The following is a 25,971-nucleotide window of genomic DNA, read 5'->3' as shown; positions in this document are numbered from 1 at the left end:
TATCTCGATTGTGAAATTCCACAGGAATGTGGCCCATGCACAGTCCAATTTGTTGTACACAATTGCAAGCATATTTTCAAAGCACCCCTGTTAACTTGTGCTTGCATCAAAATTAAATGAGTTCAGTCATAAACACCTCTGCATTTGAGAATTTTTTAACAAGTTGAGTAGTTTTCTGCAAACCTGCCAGCAACAAGAGGTAGAGGTGTCACTGTGCACCTGGACCATCACTAGAGTCCTAAGCTGGAGTACAGATTGGAGGTAAATCAGTGCCAAAATGAAATAAAAATGAAATCTTCTTTTAGCTGGAACAGTTGTTGGCATTTCATGAGTGAGACTTCAAGGGAACTATTTCATCCTTTTGCTCATTTTGCTGTTTTTATTTCAGGCTAAATATCACCTGGCTTGGAGAAGTAGGCTGGATGCACAGTCTCGATTGAGTTTACTTATAATGGAATAGGGAGAAATAACCTCTTCAAACACCTCTGCTAACTCTATCAGGTAAGTGAGTCAAGGTCCTTCCCCCTCTGTGCTGAATTTACAGATGCCTGCAAATAAAGTGAACTCACTGATGGTCTCTGTAAACACAGCAAGTTATGAGTTGTGGCAAGAACAGGAGGCTGATTCAGCCAGCTATGCCATGGGAGCAGTGATAGCCAACAAAAGCATTGGTGGTCAGTGGGAAGCAGCAAATTTTTATAGCTCCTTGGTCTGTCTGTGAGCCAGACTCTATATTAGCTGTTTCAGGGTGAGAAGGGTGACCGGAATTCTTACTGCCTTTGTTCAAGAGAACAATTACATCACTTGAAATGCAGGGTGACAAAGTTCCCCTGAGCTGTGCTTGCAACCGCTCTCTGCTTGTTCATAACCTGCTGCTGAAATGCAGGACATGATATAACCACTGTGGTTTTTTTTCAAGCCTTATATCTTCATTTCATCTTTTCCCAGGTAATATCATAAATACTTGTTTCATGAGTAACAGGGGTGGAGATTTTTATGGATTTTTTCTATAAATCACAACTAACCACTCCAAAACAAGTAAAAGAGTAATTATTTCCTTATGAAAGCTGTCACAGCAGCTTACCTTATAGAATCATTAAGGTTGAAAAAGACCTCTAAGACCATCAACCCAACACCGCTGTTGCCACTAAACTATGTCTCAGAGACCCATTTCTTTCTTTTCCTAAGTGCTGTTGGAAATAACCCAAATGTACTGGAAGTTATGCTTTCTGGTTTGCTGTGAGGCAATGGAGGCATGAGGACTTTAAGAACATAGCTTGGAAAATATTTTCAGAGCTGCAGAACCAATCCCTGGCTGTCAGCCATTCTGTACTGCCCTCTGCAGAGGTTTCCCTTATGCCTTCCAGCTCTGCTGGGGCAAACAGAGAGACGAGGCTTTCAGAGCAAAAAGAGTAAGATGATTCTTGTTTTGATTTATTCTTCTGTGTGGTGCTAATGCTCTGAGGCTAGTCTATAGTGTGTTTTGGATTGTACTTACTTCTATCAGTGATGGCCAAGAAAATGTTGGCTATCACAGTAAACTCGGTGCAAAATGAAATATCATGAAGCAAGCGATGATCAAAGAGAGGTATAGGTTTCTATTCTTACTGAGAGACATTGCTGTCTCTGTAGAAAATTGATTCCTTCAGTCAAATCTACAGGAAAAAAAGCATTAGGAATACAGACAAAAATATCCTCCTTTAAAAGCAAAAGTAGCAAAAGGTAGTTATTTCGTAGGGCTTGCAAGTTTCATTTTTCCTTTAAAATGCAGTTGCCAATGAGCATATTTTTAAGTTGCAGAGAAGGCAAACCCAAGAAAATGTAGGATTAAAAAAAAAAGTAAATAAAAACTGGGGTCTCTTATCCCAGCCTGCCCCCTTCGTTATGCCTCAGCAATGGGCATTATGCAAATTAAGCAATGAGCCTTTTTAAAACCTGATTAAAGACCTGACCTATGGGTTAAGTAGGGCCATCTTAATAGTCCACTTGAAAGGAACATCCTGTGTTGCAGGCTAAGATAGCAAGGAATAGGAGGAACTACTCTGGCTTTAATTTTCCAATGCATATTCCAAAACTAAATAGATTTGTGAGAAGGAATAAAGACAAATTAAATTCAGAACTGATGACCTGTGAAGCCTTTGCTTCAGTTGTACAATTGTCCCTTATCTGCGAGTCCTCTAAGGAGCAGATTAGCATATTGTGCAAAATGTTAATGACATATGGCAGACTTCTAAATATTTTTTGCTGTCTTCCTTCTTTCTACAAAATTATAGCTATGAGGAAGCTTTAGTGTTGCTTTCTAGATGAGGTGACAAAGCATTTTCTGTTTTTTTTTTCCTTAATATTACCATTCATTCCATTTATCTTCCATAAGAGAAAGAGTGTAGTACATTTATAATACAATGAGAGAAGAAAACGCAGAGAGTATGAGAGGACATGTGCTCGGTATCATAAGAGTATTCTTGCAGGTATCTTATTCCGTTTCAAAGTGCCAAGTGCTGCACTTTGGCTACGGCAATCCCATGCAGAGCTACAGGCTGGGGTCGAAGTGGCTGGAGAGCTCCCAAACAGAGAGGGACCTGGGGGTGCTGATCAACAGCCACCTGAATATGAGCCAGCAGTGTGCCCAGGTGGCCAAGAGGGCCAATGGAATACTGGCCTGCATTAGGAATAGTGTGGCCAGCAGGAGCAGGGAGGTCATAGTGCCCCTGTACTCTGCTTTGGTTAGGCCACACCTTGAGTACTGTGTCCAGTTCTGGGCCCCTCAGTTTAAGAAGGACATCGAAACACTTGAACGTGTCCAGAGAAGGAAACAAGGCTGGGGAGAGGCCTTGAACACAAGCCCTATGAGGAGAGGCTGAGGGAGCTGGGATTGTTTAGCCTGGAGAAGAGGAGGCTCAGGGGTGACCTCATTGCCCTCTACAACTACCTGAGGGGTGGTTGTGGCCGGGAGGGGGTTGGTCTCTTCTCCCAGGCAACCAGCACCAGAACAAGGGGACACAGTCTCAAGCTGCGCCAGGGGAGGTTTAGACTCGAGGTGAGGAGAAAGTTCTTCACCGAGCGCATCATTCGTCATTGGAATGGGTTGCCCAGGGAGGTGGTTGAGTTATCGTCCCTGGAGGTGTTCAAGAGGAGATTGGACGTGGCACTTGGTGCCATGGTCTAGTCATGGGGTCTGTGTTGATAGGTTGGACTCGATGATCCTCGAGGTCCTTTCCAACCGAAGTTATATTGTGATACTGTGATACTGAGATACCTACTCACTAGTGCTGCATTGCTCCATTTGTGATGTAGGATGAGAACTGGTTGGGATGCCTGCAGCTCAGCCCTCATCTAATTTGATTCCATAAGCTTTCAGATCTGAAACCGGGGCGGGGGGCTGACATTATAAACATTTGATCAAATTAAAATGCCTTCTTGGACAATAAGGAAACAAAATGGCTTTGCTTATTGTTTTTAAAACATCCTTAAAGGGGAAAAAGAAAAAGAGAGGAAATGTAGAGGCAATTTTGAGAAGGGATTTTTCTTATCATAAAAACATTGTCAGCTAATAAATGAACAAGACAGTGGAACCAGACACTGGTTATAAGGTGAAAGTGGATAAGCAATTTACAGAATGCAATTTACCCTTTAAACATTAGTTTTACGTTGAGGCAATCTTCATGATCAGACTCCAAATACTTTGGTTAGAATTACTGCATTTGGGGATAGGTCTTTTATGAGCTAATCGCAAATCATTCTGCCTTGGGTCTACGTGACTTATAGGTTGAAAGAGGATCTTCAGTGTTAGGTTCACATTATAGCTTTCCAATATTCTAAGTTTAACCCAGAAAATATATATATATATATATAAAAGGGCTGGAAGCCAAAAGAATCTTAATTCTCTGGGTTAAATCTGTTTAGGAATGACACTGCATATGAAGGATTAAAGATTTCTGCCAAGTTTATATCCTTTTTCCTTTCCTAAGCTCTCTTAACTTTGTCTTCTGTGATGCCCTTAACCAAATTCTAATCCTAAAAAAGATTTGGGATTGATTTTAGACGAGGATCTCTAGCAACTGTTGTACTCACACTACGTGCAGCTCACACAGCCCAAGTTAAGCTGCAGAGCCTCATTCTAACTTTTTTTTTGGGTAGGAAATTCTGAGAAATTGAGCAACACAAAAATCCTGCAGTTGTAAAGTCTCTCATTTATGTGTGCAAGAAATCTACATATTGCTGCATATCATTTCTATCAGCGCTGCAATTTTGAATTACAAGAGGACAACTCTAGCAAAAGTCAGTTTTCACTTTTCTATATCATGTCTAAGTTGTACTGTCTCTTCAAAAATGATCAAAGAAACCTTTCCTGGGGGTGATTCTGCTTTGTGGTTGTCTTTCCTGATCCACCACAGTTTTAGTTTGGGTCAGATCTCAGAGGAAAATGCAGAGATACTTCCATGTATCTGAGGAAACAGGTTTCTCGTTCAGCACAGAGAATCTTGCTCTTATGTTGCTTCAGGACTCCTGGGGCTCCAGCCACTGACTGTCCAGGGATGACAGGGGCCAAACCTCACATTACACACAGACTTCTGCTGTACTTAGACTGCAGTGCTACAGTGAGACTGTAATTATCATATTTGGCCCTACTATTGGTGTCCTCACTGTGAGGTTGTTCTGTATTCTGCCAGTTTCAGAAAACATAATGGGAAAAGTAAATACTCTGAGAGGCATTTACTTTGCCTAATTTAACACCTATATCTTCATGTTCTGCATCTGAAGGGCCCTATTTTCTTTCCAGTGCTTGCATGTGACTTTAAGACTGCAGATACAGAGGCTCTGAAATGTGCTTGTGTTGGACAGTTAAAGTTTAATATGGATAACGTGAATTTTCCCTTAATTTTATGACAGCAAAATTTGTCTTTGCTGTTGAACTAAGATCTCTAACACTGGTGGTCATGTATGATTCAGCTTTTTGACTAAATAAATGTTGTGGTTTTAAATTCTGTCATAGCCAAATGAATTCCAGCTGCTGGTACAACAATTTGAGCAGTTGGATTCGTAACAGAAACAAAGGGGGAAAACATCCAAGAATGATTTGGGCTTTAATCTATCTATGCAATTTGATATGGATTAAACTCCCTGTTGCAAACAGACTTCTGTGGGAGTGATTGTAGTTATGGATTCAGTCTGGTGTGTAGTGTTAAATTTGCTGTAGATTTCCTGAGTTCCATGGGATTAAAAATGGCACAGACATAATTAAGATTGATTCCAAAATGTGGAAATTGGGCTACAGTAGTCAGAATTTTTTCCATGCTGGAAGGTTCAGGATTGGTTGTTATTCCATCTATAGGTTCATTTCACTGTCTATCCTTAAATACACAGCTTTCAACTAGTTTTCCCCTAAATAATTCTCAACATCAGCTTTAGTGTTCAACATTTCCATGTCTTACATTAACTAAACTAAAATTCCTGCTCTGCTCTTTGCTCTGTGCTCTGTGTCCCTCCTCCTGCAGGTTTCTGATCTATGCTTAAGGAAAAAAGGTTACAGTTTCTAATAACAAGAGATTGGAAAGTTACTGAGGCAAATTTGAGTAACGATAATAAAATAGCCCCCTGGTTATCCACTGTCAGGCACTGACAGCTGATACATGTTCAATATACGGAGAGCACTGCCAGTTGCATCAGACTGTCTCCATAATGCCATTGCTCATAACTCTCAATGCTGTCATTTTGGTCTGAGACATGAACAATGGCTTTGTCCTACGAAACCCAAATATTCCATCTGCTTTGTGTTTTTAGACTAACAGGAGACACTCGTCAAAACAAGGATGGCCTACTTGAAGGCTGACATAAATTTTCTAGCATTTTTATTTTGCTAAGCCTCGAGATAAATAATGATTTACCAGTCTGTGTGTGACCACCTCCTTGTTCTTGCTGCTCATAATCATACTTGTGGCACCGAACAATTTATATAGCCAGCAATATATCAGCCCAGGAAACAAATAAGGATCAGTGAACCTGCTGAAAATTCTGTCTGAAACGCCCTTCCTCCACAAAGTCAGCAGAGCATAGCACTTGAAAATAAAGGTCAGCACCACTGCAATTTAAACATTGTTAGTCATCTTTGATTGGTTTTGGCTCTGAGTCCCATTTATCAGTGTTAGCCAATGAAATGATCCCTGCTTTCAAATGGTTTCTAATTTGTTCCACGTCAGTCCTTTAACTAGGAAGACAATAATTTCTCCCTCTTCCCTTGGTTCACCATCTTTTGCTTTCTCTGAATGCAGTGTACAAATTGACTCTTCAGGATTCCAGATGCAGACAGAACTACATTAGCATTACTTCTCCTACCACTTATTGCTATTACAATAATCTCTGATTTTTTATTTTTAAGCTACTCTCACACATACAGTAACAGAGATGAGGAAAATAAGAGAGACTCCTGAAGAGCACTGCTCCCAAATATTGGGCTTTTCTTAAAATTGAGGTGCTTATAAAGGGTTTTTTGACATTTTGCTGGTGGGCACCTAAGGAAGATGGGACTGAACAGCTACAATATGTACTTTTAGCTTAAGGGCCTGCAAAACTGATGAAAAGAATAAGAGTAAGAAATGCCACGAGCTGAAAAGAAACAAAAAGACATTAAGTAGGTTTGGTAGGAAGGCAGCCTTGGTTGGTTAGTTCACAGAAAATGGAAGCTGCCTTTAGCTGAAGATCTTTCCTAAGTGGATCAAAAGGCACAAAGGTGTTCACTGTTGTCCAATTTGTGTGATTAAATATTCATAGCACAGCTAAGGGCAAGATTCTCCTCCAGTTCAATCAATGGGAGCATTACCACTGTCTGCAACAGCAGTGCTGATAGCCTGTTTTGCCCAAATAAAGGTGATGTATATTCCTCTGTGCAGCATGAATATTCACAGGCTTCCAGCCCATTTGCAGCTCTGTTTTCCATCCATCTGATGATTCAATTGCCCACACATTGTTGTCTAGTGATTATTTAGAATGTTTATATGGTATCTGAGGCATCCAAACAGGTCTTGTCACAGGACACAGGGGGGCCTGTTGGCTGGATTGATAGCCCTAGAGCATCTCAAATTACACTAGATGACTACATGTAGTCAGATGTCTCACCTCAGATTTGCTGATCACAAAGGTAGCTTGCCCCTTGCTTTAAGACACAAAAAATTGTGAGGAATTAGTTTTGTTCACAGAGAAAAGTGCAAGGTAGAGTACTGCTCTAAACACTTGGTGGTGATGGATCCATCTCATTTTATCACCACATTTAGCTCTTCCAAAGTGAACAGGTTCTAAAATTCATCAGTCTCTCTCTTCTAGAGTTAACTGACAAGGTGCTTGAACTACCATACAAAACCAGGGACGCATTTACTCTCTTGACATTTATTCTCTTTCTTTTCCTTTTCTTTCTCTTTCAAGGCCCAGGCACTGCTCACTCTGTTATGCATGCATTTTGGCATTAGCATGAGAGCTCTTCCTTTGATATCTGTCAATGATCCAGGTCAGTAGCAATAAGGAAATATCCTTTGCCTGTGATGCTTGACATATGCTGAATGAAAGCTCATTGCTTTTACCCTTGAATTAAAAGAAACACAAAAAGAAAGAATCTTTGGGTTTAGTTGATAGCTAAAGCAGACAATAACGTTGGAAAGGCAATATAAGTCTTTGTTTTAGTGTTTATTGGAATTCTGTGTTTCTCCTTAGCAGGTCAGCTTAAAGGAGAGAGCAGGTTGGTAAGCATCACTTGCATAGTTTCTAAGGTCAGCAGCATGACTGAATATCTCTTGAAGTGTACAATTAAAACATGAAACCATTGATTACTACAGACTTAGTATGAATCTTTTTTTCCCATCTGAACTGTAACATGGTTTGACAGCTAAAGACCGATTTCTTCTTAAGTTTGAAATTCATGGTTGAATAAAGCTTGAATATACAGATGGAACATTTTTCCAAGCATGTATAAAAAACAGTCCCCTGAATCCCTTTTCTGTGCTCTCAGGTGCCTAATAAAGGTCAGAAGCTGGAAAGAATATAGAGAGGTAGCGTGACTGACACAGGGACTTGTTCAAGCGGCTGAATGTTGATGGCTTGGCCAGATAACTTAGCAGGAAAAGGTATCAGTCTCCAAATACTTGAATAGTATAACCATGGGGAAAAAATGCAAGGGCTGACAAAAAGGACCTTGAAAACACCACACAGTAATTAATAGCACTATTTCCAGAACACTTGGTACACACACGAAACCCCTTCTAATGAATCAAGCCTTATGACATCAGCATGAGAAAGCAAAAAAGGAAAATGGTCCTCTTCATAGCTGAGGTTGGCTTAAACACTTACAGGCAGCAACAGCTATCCAAGGTCGCTCAGCATGTTTTTAGACAATCCAGGTAAAATTGAAGTTGCTCTTTGTTTTGTTTCTTAAAATCTATTCAGTCTATTAGGGCATTTGAAAATTAAAACCCCAGTTCATACTGCTCTCCAGCCTCTCTCTGATGCTCTCAGTATGGTGATCTCAGGAGGGTGATGCACTTTGAAAAAAAACCAAACCAAACCAGAAAAAGGAAAAATAATCAGGCCTGAAGCGATGGAAACAAAGCAGTAAAAAGAAATCCAGAAAATTATGTTCCAAATGTAAGATCTATTATTTTGAGCAATAATCTTCACAGGGAAACAGTCAGAGACCTAGCATTGGAGTCCGAACTCTGGAGGATATATTGCAGAAAGCAATCTTGTGCTGACATTGGCATTGACTGCCTGATTTAATGTCAGGATTGTTTTTCCCCCTATCTCAAATACCTATTATTTTAAATTAAACAAGAGCTATCTCGCAGGATTCATGCAATTTACCTTGTGAAAAGAGAAACTTTTGAGCAAGACTATAAATATAGCTCTGAGTTTTTATGACATCAAGCTGCCTTGATTTACTGCAGTGTCTCTGCAGCCCTATGCAGCGCCGCTTGTAATTCAAGGTTTTCTGTCTTCAGTGTGTGTGAAATGGTTAATTAATATGGATTTAAGATGAATGTTTGTTTGTTTTATGTATATGCTAGTTACTTTTGTTGAGTTGAGCTTGACTCCTGTAGGGTCTTGTCTCAGGGCTATTTAGAGAATTTTTGCAAAGATGCCTGTACTGCCTTGCCTGCATGAGGACTAAAGACTAATGCTCTTGTTTTTCCTGTTCAAATGTTGTTTCCTGGACTAGCCAGATAATTTGACAATTTTTAACAAACCTTTTGCAGTTTCCTTTGCTGATGAAACTGTGACAGTTGTATTGTTGTTCGTGTAATTTACTGTAATATAAGCATAGTGCTGTAGATTGCATAACATTTGGCCATAGATGATTTCCTTCTTGATATGAAAGCATGGCCAGTTATCACGGGGTGTTATTGATCACACTTGCAGTTATTTCAATCTATTAGGACATTTCAAAATGAAAACCTTAGCTCATACTGCTGTCTGATGATATCCCTGATGATCTCAGTATGGTGACCTCAGTAGGGTGATGCATATTTTGACTTGCATTATTCCATGGTTTTCATCTGATTTACATCTTTGCAATCACTCGATTTACATCTTTACAAATGTATTTGCTTCAGGGGAGCTGTGCTGGAATAACTGAAGAAAAAAGATGTGAGTAATATTTCTCACGAAAAGGAATAAATGGGCAATGGTGCATGAAAGTGCCAAGTGGACATTTGAATACTGGGAGTATCTGGGGCATGGTATGGTTTGGGGTCTCCCCACGTTCCCCCACTGCCTTTTTATGCTCCTTTGTGTGCGGATGAGCTCTTATGACTGTGCAAATGAGCTCTCACGGCATAACAATTGCATGTTTTACCATGAGTATGCCCATAAAAGTGGGGGTTTTAGCTACTTTGATGGCTGAAAAGAAGAAGATTGAATCTAAGGACTGGCAGTGCCTGGACAACCAGAAATCTAAGGTCTAATTCTGCTTTCCTCTGTGAACTTGGATAATTGAGTTAGTCTTCAGTTACCAGTGTCTTGGTTTCTGAAAGGTGTATGAGAAGGCACAATGGAATCCCAGGGTGATTCTGAAGATAAGTCTATAAAAATAGTCATCAGGTCTGTGGTGGCAGGTTGGACTTGATGATTTTTGAGGTCTCTTCCAACCTTGGTGAAGAATCTGGATTGTATTCAAATATCAGAACAATGGAGTCGAGATAAATTCCAGCGGCCAAAGATCAATGGACAAATACTCTGATGATTGTTTCTGACCTTGTGATAGCCTGCAGAACTCAGTATTTTCTTTGCACTTGTTAGTTTTGGTAGTATTTTTAGCTAGCCAGGACTTTTATCTAGCTCTCAGAAAGCTGTTCACAGCAACAGTAGAAGAATACACTCAACATTTTCAGAACCATTTTATTTTCTCATAGCATGCCCTGCAATTATAAATGTTTTCTCTTTCTTACAAAGTTCTGCAAGCTAAAAGCATGCAACACAAAGAGTCAAGGGACCTGCAAGATACTTTTTAATTGAGGTGTATAACCTTGTTGTTCCCTTGTCCATTTATTTCCTTAAATAACAGGCTTGCCTTACAGAGAAATGAGAGAAAAAAAGGTGCCATGGCCAACCCTGACAACACATCTTGTTCTGTAGCTAAATTACTCAACATCAATCATTTAACATCCTACTGTGGAATTCATTCAGGGTGTAATTGTGGTTTCTCACTTGCTTTCAGTTAAAAAGGGTTCTATTGTTCAGTTAATGCACTTGAGAGAAACATTGTGGTCACTCTAAATAAAAAGAACCCCTCCACTATTCAAATCTGTCATTAAGCAAGGTAGTCTCTGGACATGAAATGACCATCCATAATGATTACCTCTGTAGATGCATTACTCTCTCTATACCCCATATACTTTTAAATGCAGTTTACCTAGGGGTTGTGTAGAATCATAGAATGCGTGGGGGTGGAAGAGACCCTTGAAGGTCATCAAGTCCATCCCCCTGCAGTGATCAGGGTCATCTTTAACTAGGTCAGGTTGCTTAGAACCTCATCAGGTTTGACCTTGAACGTTTCCAGGGCTTGGGCCTCCACCACCTCCCTAGGCAACCTGCTCCTGTATTTCACTACCCTCACTTTAAAGAACTACCTCCCGATGTCCAACATAAATCTACCCTGCTCTAGTTTAAAACCATTGCCCCTTGTCCTATCAGTACAGACCCTTCTAACAGCTTTCTTTTAGGTCCCCTTTAGATATTGAAATGCTGCTATATGGTGTCCCTGCTGCCTTCTCCAGGCTGAGCAACCCCAACTCTTTCAGTCTGTCTTTGTACGACATGTGCTTCAGCCCTCTGACCACCTTTCTGGCCTCCTCTGGACTTCCTTCAGCAGGTCCTTGTCCTCTTCGTGTTGTATTTGTACATATGAAGTATGTATATGTCAAATGATCTTTTTCAAGTGATCCTTTCACTCTTCCTCATGCTTGCTCAGAGAAGGGGCACACTTTGTCTTGCAAAACATACAAATAATTACATAATCTATTAATAGTTGAATAATGTTGATTTTATTGTTTTGATTTTAATTTTCAGTTGAATAGTGAATCTGATCTAGTTGGAAGTGTCCCTTCTCACTGCAGGGGTGTTGGACAGTATGACATTTAGAGGGTCCCTTCCAACCTAATGCAATCTGTGGCTCTGTGAATGTTGATATCAGATTTACTGGTGTAGGCAATACAAATATTCTCTATGCTATCCCCGAAGGCAATCTCTGCTCAAACATCCTGTATCATGCTTTCAGCAGTGGGCTTCTAAAGATGAATTGCTAAAAGAGAGGGAGAAAAAAGAGGAAAAACAAAATGCAGTTTACAGCTTTTGATTCTCTCTGTTTAGACTGCTGGGCAGAAAGACAGTGTTACAAGCCTCGAAGGATACATTTTCAGTCCATGTGTGCATTTGTTCATTAAAGATCAAACCAAGGTAACCAGCTCAGTTCTTATGAGCCTTCAAACAACATGTCATGAGATGAACTGAGGAAGATATTAGGAAGCCACACCAAGGAGATCCCAGTTTTGTATATTTTGCATTGTAAAATCCCCATTCCATCCTGGCAAATACATATGATGGCTATTAATTACAAAGGGAAGGGGAAAAATTCTACTGTGATGAAATACAGGTTATCCTCAAAATGGCCATCAGCTGTAGTTAGCTTAAATCACTATCAGGAGTGGCTTTTATCTTCTGGGACAAAAGTACCAACTAGCTGTGGAAATGGAGCAAAGGTCCCATTTTCTGCATGCCTTCATGGGTACAGCTAAAATATACCATTTCATCAGCTCAAGGGGCATCTGATCCCCAAACAAGAAATGTCTGACTTCTTAAACAGACCCACCCTTTCCAGAGATCATCTTTAAGTGCTGGTTGCAGACACTCATTTTTGTCTTTCTCACAGAAAAGTGAATAGAGGGACTCAGGAGCAGGTAAATCTATAATCCTGTAGCTTTGTTCACATTAATTATACGGCTGCTTTATAAGCTGTTCTGTGGAGACATTTTATCATCTTGAAGTCAAATGGAATATTTCACACACTTTTTTGAACCATCTAAGATAAAGGCAATATATTCTAGCTGTGTCACTATCCAGCCCAGGACAGCTAAACTTTGAATGTTATCACTGAAAAGCTTATTCTTCTTAGAGTTACATATTTTTAATTGATTTTACTGTATTTCCTATTATGCATTTTTCAGTTCAAGTTTCCTCATTTTCTGTTTCTACTACCCCTTTATTCATCAGGTCTCTTTGTGTCGCCATGTATAGTTCAGAGTTGTAAAGAAACTTTGCTCCAGATCTTGGGACTTTCATTAACATATAGACAAATGGTATTGAGAGATCTTCTTACTACTTTTTCATGCTGCTCATTGCCAGGAGACTAATTTCTTCTCTCAGGGACCTCCAAACCATCCATCAACACTCCTGTTTCTTTACATTTAGAAGAAATTTTGAGGGAGGTTTAGGCTGGAGGTTAGGAGGAAGTTCTACACAGAGAGAGTGATTGCCCATTGGAATGGGCTGCCTGGGGAGGTGGTGGAGTCACCATCACTGGAGGTGTTCAGGAGGAGCCTTAATAGGGTGCTTGGTTGCATGGTTTAGTTGGTTGGGTGGTGTTGGATGATAGATTGGACGTGATGATCTTGAAGGTTTCTTCCGGTGTGGTGTGGTGTGGTCTCGTCTCGTCTCGTCTCGTCTCGTCTCGTCTCGTCTCGTCTCGTCTCGTCTCGTCTCTTCTCATCTCTTCTCTTCTCTTCTCGTCTCTTCTCTTCTCTTCTCGTCTCGTCTCGTCTCTTCTCTTCTCTTCTCTTCTCTTCTCTTCTCTTCTCTTCTCTTCTCTTCTCTTCTCTTCTCTTCTCTTCTCTTCTCTTCTCTTCTCTTCTCTTCTCTTCTCTTCTCTTCTCTTCTCTTCTCTTCTCTTCTCTTCTCTTCTCTTCTCTTCTCTTCTCTTCTCTCTCTCTTCTCTTCTCTTCTCTTCTCTTCTCTTCTCTTCTCTTCTCTTCTCTTCATCAAAGCATTCATTACTGAGATCTGTGAAAATTGGACTTGGAATTTAACATAGCTTCTAGCTTCATTCAAAGCTGCTGCTGTTTGGTGCGGTTGTGCTGAGCTAAATAAGATGAACCTGTTTATATGGGAACTCAATCTAGTCTAAAGCTGAAATGGGAACATGAAATTGCATTAAATAAAGCACTTCATGTCCTGTTAATGAAGCTTGATGGCAACAGTTCATTTAATGTTCTAGATACAGACCACAGACATTGCCAAAAGCAAATGTAATTAGATATGTGAAGAATTCCTATAGATTTGTTCTCTTACTGAAATGTAATAAATGAGAGTAGATCTATGTCAATTTGCCGTATTAGCTTTTAAGCTGGCTTCAGAATGCTGCATTCTGAAGTTTAAAAATCCCCAGCAACTGTGGTTGTCTGTAGAACAATAAAAGCCTCATTTTCTGTACCAGATTATTACTGAGATCTTTCTTAACGTTGTTTTATGTTGGATTTGAGCCCTGTATTGTATGCATATTTAAATTGGAAAAGGACAAGAAAAAAAGAGGATACATAGAAAAGCTTTGTCGACACCACAGAGTCATTGGCCATATCTGATTACCCCATGCAATTAATTAAAACTAAATGCTGGCTCATATTCCTCACTTATCAGAAGTTAATTTGAATAACAAAGAGGAGAAAATATGAAATTGCATCATGAAATAGAATGGGCATTCAGGCTGGAAACTACAAGCATTCATTAGGGTCTTATTAGGTCATGGCTGCATGAAGGGTATTTAAAATGCAGAATCTGAATGAATAATAAAAGTATTTTGGGAAGCTGATGTGGCAAATGAAGTTAATTGTTCTTCTAAATAAACAAACCCATAAGGTCCCCAGACCTTATTGTACAACTCAAGCTTCAGCCAATTTGAATTTGTTTCTGGAGATAACATTTTTAAAATGAATGATCCCTTTCCAAACAGTTTTTATGAAGCAAGTACACAACAAACAGCGGCATAGCTCCAACAAGGAATGAAATATGTGTGTGTGTGTGTGTTGACTTAAAAAATGAATGAGCTCACAACACTGCTTGAAGTGTATGTTGGAGAGATTCTCTTCTTGAGCAAGTGAAAAACTGAATTATTCTGGCCAAAATCAAATCAGTCCATGACTAGTGATTAACTATATATTGCAGATGTACACACACACACACACACACAAACCCCAAGCAAAACTTACTTTCTCATGAAGGTATTGGTTTGTGGTGATCTTGTATGTTATTCCATCCTCTACCTGCCTGAAAAATTATGCCTTTCTGCTTGTAAATTCTTGGACTTCTGTGGAAGCAGGGAAGTGACTTGCAACGGCAGATGCAAATACCCATCTCTTTGAACTTTGTGAATGCAGCCCCAAAGAAATACGAGCATTTCTATTGTCAGTTATTTGATTGACAAGTGGTAAGACACATCAAGAGTACTGGAAAAATTATCATGAAAAGAAGTACCAATATATTGGCAAACCCAGCCAATTCTGATGTCTGTCTATGTATGTATATAAGCATGCACTTACACCTGTATGTGTGTATGCATCTGCCTTTTCTTGTTTCATTTCGTGTATATCAGCAAGAGTTATCCCTAGCTGCATTTTTTGTCTAAACAAAATAGGAAGATTGGCTATTTGTGTTGTCTTCTGTAGTTTGTAGCTGCAGGAAACAGTGTTTTCCTATAGAGAGTTGTCTCCACAGTGGTTGAGGGTTGCTTACATTTTCATATTTGTCTGGTAGAACTCTTTAGCTAAAATGGAATCTTTTCTTCTCTGAAATGGTCTCAGCTTTCTCCTTCACTCTAGCTAGCAGAGAGAGCAGAGTGCTCTTTCATTTTGTCTGGTATCACTAAACTTCTTTTGACTTATGTAGTTTACAGAGAAGACTCTCTTTCACAGGGCTCCATTGCTTTGTGACGATGAACTTTGTCTTTAAAGATACTTTAATAACATTAATGGAGAGCCTGAGGGAGCTGGGGTTGCTTAGCCTGCAGAAGAGGAGGCTCGGGGGAGACCTTATTGCTCTCTACAACTACCTGAAGGGAGGTTGTAGCCAGCTGGGGGTTGGTCTCTTCTTCCAGGCAACCAGCACCAGAACAAGAGGATGCTGTCTCAAGCTGCATCAGGGGAGGTTTAGGCTGGATGTTAGGAAGAAGTTCTTCACAGAAAGAGTGATTGGCCATTGGAATGGGCTGCCTGGGGAGGTGGTGGAGTCACCATCACTGGAGGTGTTTAGCAGGAGACTTGATGGGGTGCTTGGTGCCATGGTTTAGTTGATTACATACTGTTGGATGATAGGTTGGACTTGATGATCTTAGAGGTCTCTTCCAATCTGGTCTGGTCTACTCTACTCTACTCTACTCTACTCTACTCTACTCTACTCTACTCTACTCTACTCTACTCTACTCTGTTCTATTCACATTAAGATATTTCTTCTATCTTTGAACTGCCTTGTGTTAGAGGTCTACTGCTTCCCAGCACCCTTGTTTTTCTTTGCACTTTTCCCCAGGTCTTAGAACTATGTGTTCATGAGCACAAATTTTCTCAGCATTTCTAGTTTTCTGAGAAGCAATAGTAAAGTATTTTAAATTGTCTGCATTTTAAAATAGAGATTTATAATCACCTTATTAGACATAGAGCATTCAGTCCTCTTGGAATGCGCAAACACCACAACAGTGAACTTCTGTAACACCACTCTGCCTTCTGTAAGAGGTAAAAAGTTGTTTTCATATGAGACATAGCAGATTATTGCAATTATTGAATTTATTAGCTGCTTTTTCTTTAACATTTTGTGCTTTGGCAGGGGGATTGGAACTGATGATCTTTTGAGGTCCCTTCCAGCTCCTAACATTCTGTGGTTTGGTGATTCTGTGACAGTCTCCAACCATTGCATAATCCACAACTCCATTTTTTGTTCACAAACAAGTGTAGCAGAGCATCTTCCCCAGCCGACTCACTCACCAGCTGTGTCAGGAAATTATCTTCCACACACTCCAGGAATCTCGGATTTTTTTCATCTCTGCAGTTTCCTTTCTGCTGTATTGTATTTCCAGCTACATCTGTTAAGTTGAAGTTCTCCATGAGTGACTGTGAGACTTCTCCCAGCTGCTTATAGATTATGTTGTCTGCCTCTTGATATTGGTTGGGCAACATGCAGCAGACTCCCACTGTGTTTAACTTAATGACCCAAAAGCATTTGTATTGGATGAACCTGCCTTGCACATCTGTAAGTTTGGTAAGCATGGCTTAGCCAACTCTAATGTAGAAAACTATAGAGGCTAGCAGTTGAGTGAAGAGACAATGGTTATCTGCAAATCTGTCTTAATGCTAAAAATGAAGCACAAAGCTTTATCTATACTGGTAAACAAGGCCAGACATGAGCCTGAGTACAGGGCAGACATGCTGGGTTTTTTCATCCCAGTGTGGGTGTGATTGCTTGCATAACTTGCTGGCCCTTGGTAGTTAAATCATTCAACTACTATGTTATTATTTTTGGTTATTATTACTGTTAGTCTTTGACCTACATTGTGCTTTCAGTAAGAACATGTCCATCTAGTCCAATGTTTTCAAAGTCTCCAGCTGTATCAAATTAACTCATAAAAGGTTTCAATATGCTTTTCAAATCTTGATACCTGATGCAGCACCCTCCCATCCTTCACAGAAAGTGGATGTGAAGCTTAAGGAATCAAAAGTTCAGAAAGTTGCATTTGGAAAGCAAAGATTAGCAGCTTGTTGCATATTCATCATGGCTGGTGAATTGTTCCCCTGAGAGCTGATGTGTTATTTCAAGTGCTGAGTTAACTAAAAATGTGATTATATATCACACATCTATTTTAGTGATTGTCCTGAGGAGTAGTGGGGCTAGTTAAAATTCTAGTACACCTCACAGAGAAGAAATAGCTTCAGTATTACTCAGTCCTCCCACTTCCTGCAATAAATGAATTAACAGGATTGAGAAGCTGTAAATTAGTTACATGGCCACTTGGTACTGCTAAAGGATATTATTCATTTCAGGAAAGAATATTTTAAAAGGTGAAACATCTCTTGTTTGTCCCACTTTTATGTCTATATAAAGAAAGATAATTTAATGACAACCACTGCTTAATTCAAAATGAAGGTTCAGTGCTCACATTAAACTGCTCTCCTTCTGCAAACAAGATATGTAAGGAAGAAGAGTCACATCTTTGGAAGGCTCTCTTTAAGAAGATGTGATTTGCTTCTCAGTAACAAATTGGATGTTACCTTTCTTGAAAGTATTATCAACATGCAATAGTTTGCAATAATCTGCCTATTTTGAAGCTTGCTTCCTGCACCATTCTAAAAAACTTGAAAGATTGGACTGAACACGGTGAAAAAATACATTTTGTGATAATTATGATCTGAACTATATGAGGACACAGTCTCAAGCTGCACCAAGGGAAGTTTAGGCTCAAGGTGAAGAGAAAGTTCTTCATTGAGAGAGTCGTTAGCCATTGGAATGGGCTGCCCAGGGAGGTGGTGGAGTCACCATCTCTGGAGGTGTTCAAGAGGGGATTGGACGTGGCACTTGATGCCATGGTTTAGTCATGAGGTCTGTGGTGACAGGTTGGACTTGATGATCTTTGAGGTCTCTTCCAACCTTGGTGATTCTGTGATCTTGACAACTGGTTAGAGTAATCTTATTTGATTTTCTTGACTATTACTTTTTTTTTTGGTCTGCATTTTTGGTCAGTATGTGGTTTGTATTCCTGTTCAGCTTCTCTATAGCTTCAGTGTTCTGTGTCTTATTTAAATGAGATTTGACAAAACCTATTGTGCAGAAAATGGATTCTGGCCACTCCTAAGATTTTTAGAATGAAAATCTGTGCCACCTTGTGCTGTAAAGGAGCCTATAGTGTGGTGAGAGCACACCTAGCAGATATGGCTTGGCCTTTGGGCAGAGCCTAGCCTTCTCTCCTTTCTGCATCTTAATTGCTACAAATTTTATTTAGGGATTAGTTACAAATCTCCCCAGAATATAATTTCAGATCTGGTGAGATTTGGAGCCTCTACTGTTTGGTGGCAGCAGCCAGAAGACAAAGCCTAGCTTGAGGCTGTAGGTAAGTGAGTAAGCTGCTCTATATGCTTGGACATCTAAGTCACACAGAATTCTGTTTTTAGGCATCAAAATAGGCTCAGCGCATCTTGCATGGACATTAGTAAGGCTGTGAAGAATGTGTGGTGAGGAAAAGCTCGGCCCAGCTCAGATAATTCTTCCTCATCAGGCCAGGTCCCTTCTTCATGTTTCCAGTGTTAATATCTAGATGGAAAATGTTTACATTCATGTGAGTATCTTTGATATTTTTCCTCCCTTATTTCTTTGATATGAGTCCAAAAGAGTGAGAATGATTGAACCAGTTCAACCCATCCATGTTGAGATTTCAGGACTAATGTTTGATGACTACTGGATGCATGCTGTTAGAAAGAGACTCATACCCTAATATCTCAGTATGAAATATGTATAGTTTCATCAAGCAATGCACTTTGTCTTGGCAGGTTTCCATGATTGCATGATTACATCCTAAAAGTATTATCTTTCCTTCTTTTCCCTCTCATTCCCACTTTATTTGCTTTTCCTCCAACACATACATGCACATTCCTAAGAAAGTTCCAGCATTTTGACTGAGACACCTTTAAATTATCCAGACCTGAATAGTATCAACAATTTCAGATAAGACAAACAGAGGGGGAAGTGTGCACTGAGAAACTCACTCTTGCATTGCATAAGGCTTAAAACAGAGGGGAAAACAGGCAAAAGTCTGAAGCATGAAATTTAATGTTATTAAGTGGAAGGAAATATTTTGGTGGTATTGTCAGTTTGTCATGCTACTGAGCAGAAGAGGATGAAGATGTCTCAAAGTAAACTGCTGTATTGGTGCTACAGAAAATGCGTAAAGGAGAACAACTTGCAAAAAAAGGTTCCAAATAAATAAATAAATAAGGCCATTGAAGGAGATAGGTGCAGTCATCAGAAAACCTCTGACATTAACTTTTATGAAGCAGCTAAAGTTGTTGCTGCAGCTCCAGATTTGCATGTAAGCTATGACCAATCATTCACTCTGAAAACAATATGAGATAAATTTACAGTTTCCCTTGTGCTCTGTATGGCTCAATACAAATGAGTCTAACAGTATGCAATAAATTTCATGAACCGTTACGCTTTAGTTCTGGTGATGTAAATCACAGGTGGGATCACGGCACAGAGAGATATGCTCTTGGGTTGACAAAATAGTAAAGTAGAAAGCTTGTTCCTAGTAGCCAGACCTCTGTGTAGTGAAAAACACAGTAAAGAGATAGAGTTGTAGAAAAAACCCAAGGCTTACTGCCTTGGAGACAATTCCACAAATATCAGCCATGGACCCACCTGTTTAACTCGACTGTTGAGAGACTGCTGAACTTAATCAGTGAGCTCCAGTCAGTGACCTAATACACTAAAAGAAAGTTTTTCTATTGCCAGTCCATAAGTGTAGCTATTATGATTTCTTTCAGGCTTGACTATATGAAAACAAAACTGTTTTATTCACTGGTCTTGAAACTGTTATGAAGGGAGGTTGTAGTCAGGAGGGGGTTGGTCTCTTCTCCCAGGCAATCAGCACCAGAACAAGAGGACACAGTTTCAAGCTGTGCAAGGGAAGGTTTAGGCTCGAGGTGAGGAGAAAATTCTTCACAGAGAGACTTGTTAGCCATTGGAATGTGCTGCCCGGGGAGGTGGTGGAGTCACCATCCCTGGCGGTGTTCAAGAGGGGATTGGACATGGCACTTGGTGCCACGGTGTAGTAGTCATGAGCTCTTGGGTGACAGATTGGACTTGATGATCGTTGAGGTCTTTTCCAACCTTATTGATTCTATGATTCCATGAATATTCATTTCAGGGCAATATTTATTCTTTATTCTGCTCATTATCAGAAGAAGATCGGGCATGCCATGAAGCAAAATAAGCTTGTATTTCCACTATGTGCAACTAGCCTCTTGTGATGATTCTCCAGTTTGCTTATATTTACATGAGTTTCTGAAATAATGCACATTCAGCAGTAAATTTGGAGTTTCCAAAGGTTAAATTCTGGTAATTTCCTGGTTATCTCTAAGGAAGGGGACTTCACTTCAGCTGGAGGATTAACATTCCCATAAGCACGGTGAAAACAAAGCACAGCACTGGAAAAAAAAGGGGCTCAAAATGATAACTATGTTTCCAAAGGATATCAAGCTCAGTTCTGATTACACTGAGTAGTTGCTAAGAAGTAAGTTCAAATATTTCAGGAATGAACAAAATACTCAAAAAAAGAGAAGAAAAAGAAAAAAAGAAGAAGGGAAAGGGCCTAAAAAGAAAATAGAAGATGAAGCATGTTCTCAAAGACTTCTATCCAAAGTTATACCAAATCTGTTTTGTCACCCAGCAATAAATCCACTGACCATTCTCTTTGCTCAAAACCAAACCAACAGCAGTGCCTCTTTGCTTATCATTAGAGAGCTCTCTCTCTGACATTCTCAGAAGCAACTCATTTAGCCTGCCTTGAGCGAATGTCGCATTAATAATCTTGCTTCTTTGTTTTTGTTGGTTGGTTCATTAATTTCATGCATGCGTAAAGTTGCTGGTGGTGCAGATAATGTGCAAAGCTTTTTAAACTGTTAAAACATTTATTAAATCAGGGAAAGGCAACACATTTATAAAATCTTGCTTCAACCAATTGAGTTGGCTTTTTCTTTCTTTCTCTCCTGCAATGTGCTTATTGACTTCTCAGATTTTCTGTTTGAGATCAACTCTCTGCTGTGAAGACACCTATTCTAGCAAATGCTTCTCTCTGCTTTGTCCCACCTATTTTTCTTTGCAGCAAGAACCCATAGGGATGGGAGCTGGGATACCAGGGTGCTGGGCATGGCTGTGCAAGTCCCTGCCTTCTTTCAAATGAAACAGCTGTAGGTATGTATCCAAAATGTTTTAAAGGCTTTATTATTTTCTACATTGCAAAATTGAATCGGAATGTTTCATTTGCTTTTGCAATCACAGTATCACAAAGGTGGAAGAGACCTCAAGGATCATCGAGTCCAACCTGTCACCACAGACCTCGTGACTAAACCATGGCTCCAAGTGCCACGTCCAATCCCCTCTTGAACACCTCCAGGGATGGGGACTCCACCACCTCCCTGGGCATCACAGTCCAATGACCAATGACTGTCTCAGTGAAGAACTTTCTCCTCACCTTGTGTCTAAACTTCCCTTGGCACAGCTTGAGACTGTGTCCACTTGTTCTGGTGCTAGTTGCCTGGGAGAAGAGTCCAACCCCCACCTGGCTACAACCTCCTTTCAGGTAGTTGTAGAGGACAATGAGGTCACCCATGAGCCTCCTCTTCTCCAGGCTGAACAATCCCAACAATCTTGGCCGGGTTTGGGTTGTTTTGGGGTATTTTTGAGCTTGTGCTTGTTTGGGTTTGGGGTCCCCAGCATTCTTAACTTAACAATGTTTCATGGGACACAGAACAAAACACTCCTGGAGGTATTAGTGAGAAAAACAACAAAGGGTGAGTAAGAAAATTGGTCTTCTGAGAGACTACTCTGACTGTCTAAACTTTAGGGACATCCTGGGGAAGTGCTTTCAGTCTCTCCTACAGACTGTTGCATTTCAGATAGAATGGTAGATGTTTGCTGGTGCATTGGCTGGAATCCCTCAACAATGCAAATGGCCTAGCAGCCAGGCTGAAATCACTTATGCAGTCTGGCACAATGACTATTTAAGCATTTTTTTATGCAATGAGGAAACTTATAAGCAGAGGCTATGAAAGCTCTGCCTCAAAATATCTAAATAGCTAGTGATTGAGATATTCATGCAAAGAAGTAAAGAATGAGAGTTCAAATTCTGCTCCTGTATCAAGCAGAGCCTCTGAATCTTTTATTTATTTATTTATTTATTTATTTATTTATTTATTTATTTATTTATTTATTTTCCCCTTGTGAATTTCTATTCAGCCAACTGTCCCTTTTCTAGGACTGGACCACTTGCTATTCTTTTTATTTGTACCTTTCTAGTCTCTAAAAAGTCGAAGTGTGGGCTTGAATATGCTCACAGTGAGGGTGGAGTTTAACCCAAGTCTGTGCAACCAGCTCACTGCTGAGGCAGTGAATACAAGCTGCTGACACCACTTATTTTTTTCTATGGTTCTTCTTTAAATTTAGCTTTCAAAATATTTCTCTGGCTAAAACTGTTGAACAAATTCAACCTGAATTCAAAAAGGGGCTTGCTTGTAAAGAAAAATGAATTTTTTTAGCTACTTTCACTGTTCAAAAACAAACAAAAAGAAACCTCAGGTGTAGTGCCAGTAGGTGTTCAGGCAAAGGTAAGAAGTATGCTGATATGAGGCAAGATAGGAAAAAAGTATGAGGAAAAGAAAATCTGAGGGAGGCCAAGTTAAAAATGCCCTTCATGGTATAGCTAATGCTATCCTTATGGCATTCATGAATTTAACCTGGTTGTTTATGCAGACATTCAAACATAAGAGTTATTATCAACTTAGACTCTTAGACAGGTATCCTCTGCTCTGCTATCATTAGCTGAGCAAGAGCTTCTGCTTGAAAAGGTAGTTACTTCATTTTATTTCTGTCAGATTATGGCAATGTGTGTGTGTGTGGGCATCCTAGCAACAACCTATGCCCTCTCAACACTGTGATAGTCCATTTTAGTCAATATTTGTATTATTCAATTATCATTATTATTTTATTCAAGTCAGAATAGATTATTAGATGATACACTCATTTTTTTCTGCTGCATTTGTAAGGTGAGTCCAAAGAGACAGGACCACCTAGAACTCCTTATATTGGACTAGAACTCAGGAACAGTATAGCCTTTGTTATAACTTTAGTAAAGATTATTTTCAGATTTCCTCTTACTTTTCTGTTTTGGTAATCAGACCTCTTGTCCCTTCCAAGAGGGACAAGAAAAGGAGACTGGGGAGACCTTATTGCTTTCTATAACTACCTGAAAGAAGGTTGTAACAAGGTGTAGGTTTGTCTCTTCTCTCAAGAAATACGTGACAGAGCAAGAGTAAATGACCTCAAGTTGGGCCAGGCAAAATTTAGACTGGATATTAGGAAAAAATTCTTTACTGAAAGAGTGGTCAGACATTGGACCAGGCTGCCCAGGGAGGTGGTGGAGTTCAATAAAATGTGTAGATATTGCATGGCAACCCAAGGTTTAATGGGCATAGCAGCTCTGGCTTGACAGTTGGACTTGATGATCTTCAAGGTCTTTTCCAAATTTAATGATTCTACAATAATTTTTTGAATGTCTGGATTATATAGAATGGAATAGAATTAACCAGGTTGGAAAAGACCTTTGAGATCATTGAGTCCAACCTATCACCCAACACTATCCAATCAACTAAACCATGGCACCAAGCGCCCCATCCAGTCTCTTCCTAAACACCTCCAGTGATGGCGACTCCACTACATCCCTGGGCAGCCCATTCCAATATGAAGAGTCAAGTCTTGATGAAGACTTAAGTCTTGAGGTCCTAAATCACCTAAAGAGTCCTTTTCTCCTCTTCATCTGTGGGACATATTTTACTACTGCAAGAAAAAGAAAATTCATGAGGCTTATCATTTAAAATGAATAAAAAAATAAAGCTCTGCAATAACACCTGAGAATCCGTGTGGCAGCGTTGAATCTCATTATTTCAGGCATTCCTGCTAGTTTTGCTTTACAATCCTCAAGTTCATTTAATGTAGTTGAAGTATGAGACCAAAAAAAAATAGTAGTTGTGTTCTGAGTTTCTAATTTACCAGTTCACCAGTGCAGATTTCATAGACTCACTGCCTTCAAAGTAATGGAGTGGAATTCGATATGTATTGTATCTTCTTTTAAAAGGAATACAAATGGCATGAGGACTGTATTCTGCTTGTTTCTGAAGCCCAGATTTCAAAGTCCTGTACACTTGGGTAGGTGGCATCAGTCCACACAACTGATGTAACTCCTTCTGTTTCAGAAGAAACAGAGTATGACAAGTCTCCTTGTGGATTTAAAACTAGGTAAAGTGATTTGAAACAAGACTGCATGAGTGTGAGGCTATTGATGAATGTCTACAGAGAAACACCTTGCAAGAAGGTACTCTGAGTGATTTGTTTCAGCATGTTTATTGATTTTGTGTGTATTGCAGGACAAACAGCTTCTACTTGAAACTATGGATGCAGCATGTCCCTCCCTGAGAGAGTTCAGGTCACAGTGCTTTTGTGAACAAGGCAGCAGGTAGATGCTCCATGTACCCCAGGATACTGGCAAGTGTGTGCAATGAGGTGGTACCCCTTACCATGAAGGTTAGTAAGGCCAAGTGGGATACAGCAGGATGATCAAGTTGGCTGAGCTGTTCACACATCTACACAGATCCAAGTTTTCTGTATTCATGAATTCAAGTGTCTGCTGGTCACAGCAGCAGTGGCTTCTTTCAGCACCCCAGAAGGGTTTGGTATTGCACATCTAAATCTTCATTGTGATTTCAGCTCCCATTCTCTTGAGTGTCAAAAATGTTTGTCTCAAAACTCTCCAGGCACAAGTATTTTCTGCTCAACAGCATCATTTTCAGTGATGGTTGCTGTAACACAGGGTTAATAATAGTATCATGTTACACTGCAGTTTATTGGTTTGGTCTTCCATTTCCAGGTTTATCTACACTAAGACTAAATTATTATCCAGTAATAAGATGAAAAGCCATTATTACTGCTTAATGTAAGTACACTTAAAATTATTGTTATTAGTGTGCTTGGTAAGGTTAAATCATGAGGTCTTTGATGCTAACTTCAAAAATTACATCTCTGATTAAACTAGAATAAATGAATGGTTGCTTCTCTCTAATTAAAGGCAAAAATATATCTATAGTACTTGGCAATTTTCTGTCACTTAACACTGTATTACAGCAGCATTTATTATATTCATTATATTATAATTGCAATTACCTTACATTTATTGAGGATCCAATCCTTGGAAAACTAAGCTGCCTGAAGAAAAGAACCTACTGTTGTTTGAAATGGAAAGGAAGCCTATGTACCAAACTGAATGTGAAGTTCATGAACCTGTGAAGATAATTCACTGGCAGAGTCTGTTAACTCTTTTCTCTCTGTATAGATTTAGGTGATATTGTCAGCAGCTCTAAATGTCCTCACTGACCACACTCAACACTGTTTACAAGGACCAACTGCAGGTGCTTTCCAGAAAGTGAAGTGATGGCCTTTGGCTATTCCCAGAATTTTGAGCTGCCAGTATAGCAAAAAGACTGTGTTTCCATTTCTTGTCTCTTTTCAGGCATGCACTGGCAAGCAATAACTGGTGACTGGCAAACAGAAAGGGAACTCAGATTGTTTTTACTCTTGCAGGCAGCACAAGCAGCATGACATGGATGAGGCTCCAGCTGAGTTGAAACTTCAAGAGAAGGA

This window comes from Melanerpes formicivorus, unplaced genomic scaffold, assembly GCF_026170545.1.
Source record: "Melanerpes formicivorus ecotype bairdi unplaced genomic scaffold, bMelFor1.0.p_v2 SCAF_40, whole genome shotgun sequence".
In the NCBI taxonomy this organism is placed as follows: Eukaryota; Metazoa; Chordata; class Aves; order Piciformes; family Picidae; genus Melanerpes; species Melanerpes formicivorus.
This window is presented reverse-complemented; position numbering follows the sequence as displayed.